We start from the raw sequence: 3500 nt of genomic DNA, 5'->3' as shown, positions 1-3500 counted from the left end.
TGCCTCTGAGGACCCGGGGGCAAAAGCCCCTAAACGGGGGAAGAAATCTTCGCCAGAGGGTCCTGCGTCCGGGGAGGCCCCAGCCGCACAATCTCCCTTAAAGAGTCAGCCCTCCAACGAGCCGTAAGTAGAAAGAAAGGAGTTTTATAATAAGGGACATCCCTATTTGTGCTTCTGAGGATAACTAAAGTTTTTACCTTGTAGTTCGGATCTCCGTCCTTCGCAAATGAGCTCGTCTTCGGGGGACCTTCATCCGGAGATGATGGAGAGCGAGACGCCTCCGTCCGGGGCGCCGTCGGATAGGGTGGATGAGCCTGAAGTGTCGTCGCGGAGGGAGGCCCCGGGTTTGGCAAAGCCGGATAGTTCGGCGCCAACTGGTGTACGGCTGAAGGATCTGCTTGAGAAGGCGTCTATCTCAGAAGATCACCATGCATTGATGAGCATGGTGATTGAAAGGGTTCGTCCACCGAAGGCGGGTTGCATAATGCCGTCAGGAGTTTGCTGGCGGGGTTTGAGGTGCGTAAAAATGACACACCTTTTAACAGTTTAGCATATAGAATGCGCCCTGTATAGATAGTAGCCCCTGAGACTCGGTAGGTTGTCGAAATCGACAGCGTGCCGAGGATCAAAATCGCAGGTTTAAATTTCCGCTGTGCCGATGCAGGTGGCGGGTCGTCCGGGGGCCAGCCGGACTGATAGAGTTGCTGAACTAAAGTGGCAACTCGCTGTTGCGGATGCGGACATCACGCTGGTCAACAGGCGACTTGATGAGTCACAAGGTAAGTGTTTCTGTGCGGTCACTTGGTAAGGGGGCCGAAGCCAGCTCCTTACAACATGTGCGTGAAATGCAAATAGTGTCGCTGCTGTGGAGAGCCTTCGGGCCGAACTTGCTCAAGCCAAGGAGCAGGCCAGAAGGAGTAATGCGGCAGCCTCGAGGGCGGCCGAGGAGTTAGGGGCAGAAAGGGCCGCACACTGCCGGAGCAGGGAAGAGATGGCCGAAATGGCCGTGAAGTTAAAAGATGCTACCGACCGCAATGAGGCTCTTGGGAAGGAGCGCCTAGCGGGGCAAGAAGACCTGGAGAAGGCCACCGCCGAAGCCAAGGATGCCCGCTCTGCAATGCGGGCTATAAAGGAAGAGTTGTGCCAGGCCGGAGAAATTGTAGCTGGCAAGCCTTTTCTGCTGCGCCGAAGGTTCACGGATCCAAAGTATGCTCAGCTGGGCCAACTGTGGGGTCCAGAGGACCCTTATATGGACTTCGCAGCGAGTGCGGCGGATGCTGTTGTGCATTTTCGAAGCCAGAAGGATCACAAGACGGAAGAGCTGTTTTGGTCTCAATTCCATAGTCCGGAGCGTTCACTTCCGCTGACCGACCGTTTGGCCGGGTGGGCTGAGCTAAATAGGTTGTCCGGGCTTGCTATGATGGATATAGTGACCCATGTTCGGCCGGATAGGCCCGAGCCGAAGAGTTACTTTGGCTTATTGCAGCAATTTCTTGGGGCGGTGCCGCATATCAAGGCAATGAAGCGGTCGGCTTGCATAGAGGGTGCACGGATGGCACTCGCCTGTGTGAAGACACATTGGACAGAGATGGATGCCACCACTGTTGTGACCCCGGGTTCGGATGATAACCGAGTACCCACCGAGCACTATTTTGGCGAAGTGCTGCGTGGTGCTCGTGTAATAGAGTCGCAGTGCTCAAAAAATGTTACGTTCGAATGAACGTTTTTATGATGTAAAACAATATTTATGATGTAAGCGCCTTTTATACTTGTGCGTTCAAGTAATAGAATATCCCCTATGCGGCCGTTCATGTATACGTGTGTATAACCTGAAAGATGGCAGTCGTCGGCTTCAGCCCCCACGCACAAGGTGCGGGGGTGTTCACAAAAAATAGCGCGTTTTCACACTTAATCCGACGTCTCGGTCCTGTAAAGGAGGTGGTAGCGTAGCAAACGAGGCAACCGGACTATAATGCTTTATCACTTTCACTTAGCCATGGAGTTCGAGGGTGGGGCTACGACATAGCCCCTGGGGGCACCGCGCTCTCCGAATTTGGGGCGCGTATGTGCCTGACCGGGAAACGGCCCTTCGTCAAAGCGGAGGAATTCTAAACATTCCCATGGTCGATCGAGTGGTTGACCAGTCTCTCGCTGTATCATGACAGTCAATTTTCGGCTTTCTCTACTGAGGTGCTCGCCTAGCCAAACTGGGGCACAATCGCAGTAGTTCTCCTGGTGCCGCGTTAGCCGATGATACGGAACGTAAGGCAGCAAACACAGGAGCCGGGCAAACCCAACATTTGACCAAAGACATGATTCGGAGCTGATGCATATAAGGCCTAACTCGAGACGCCGAACACTCCCGAAGGTGTTCGGTCTTTACAATAGCGGGCAAAACAATGCCCTAAGCCCCTTGTGTCCAGGTACGGGCAAGTTCTTCTGGCGCGGCCGATGCCAAAACGCCAGTCTCCACTCTGGTTATAATGAGAAACCAGGGGATTATAGCAACAAGAGACAGTAAGAAAGGTTTACGTAGGGTCTTAGTCTGAAAAGAGTCCTTGCAACGGGTCCCTACTGCACGTCTGCGCCTGTGTCTCCGTTGTGCCGTATCCTGGACGGGTGTGCACGCTGTTCATCTGTAAAAAGAGAGGAACTTAGTTTGAAAAGAAACCGTGCGAGAAAGTGCATAAAAAATTGAAATATAGATTAATAAAGCTGAGCCTATGCTAGCTCATCATGGCTTATATGTACAAACCCTTGTGAAGGGGTGTGTGGCTAGGTAGCCCCTAGCTCATTTATTCCGGACTCGTCCAGCCGTGTCCGGGGTCTCAGGCGACCTTTTAATGAAATGATGCCACGTGGACCGGGCATTTTAAGCGTAAGAGACGCGTAATGTGGTATTGCATTGAAGCGGACGAAAGCTTCCCGTCCCAGTGATGCTTGATAGCTACTTTTAAATGGGGCGACATGAAAGGTTAGCTTTTCTCGTCGGAAGTTGTTAGGTGACCCGAACACAACTTCTATTAATAATGAAATTGTGCACCTGGCGTAAGGGCCTGGCGCCACTCCTTTGAAGGAAGTGCGGCTATGCCGAATTGTAGTAGGGTCTATCCCAACTTGCGGATTGTGTCCGGATATAGCAGGTTTAAGTCACTGCCGCCGTCCATCAAAACCTGCGTGAATTGCAGTCCATCTATTATGGGATCCAATATCAGGGCAGTCTATCCTGCGTTCCGGATACTGCTGGACTAATCCAGATGGTCGAAAGTGATTGGTTTTGACATCCAATCTCGGTGTTCCGCTGGGGTGGACCGTGCGACACTTGTCTTAGCGAGTGCCGTGTTGGCTTTCCGTACTATCACATGAAGTGAGTTTACTGTTTTGACTTCTTGTGGGAAAGTCTTTTGACTTCCGGTGCTCTGCTGGTGGGGTTCGTCGTCGTCCTCGCTTGGCGCATCGAGCCCCTTGTGTCCGGCGTTGAGTCTGCCGGACTGTTTAAA

This window comes from Triticum dicoccoides, chromosome 3B (genome assembly GCF_002162155.2).
Source record: "Triticum dicoccoides isolate Atlit2015 ecotype Zavitan chromosome 3B, WEW_v2.0, whole genome shotgun sequence".
NCBI classification, from domain to species: domain Eukaryota; kingdom Viridiplantae; phylum Streptophyta; class Magnoliopsida; order Poales; family Poaceae; genus Triticum; species Triticum dicoccoides.
This window is presented reverse-complemented; position numbering follows the sequence as displayed.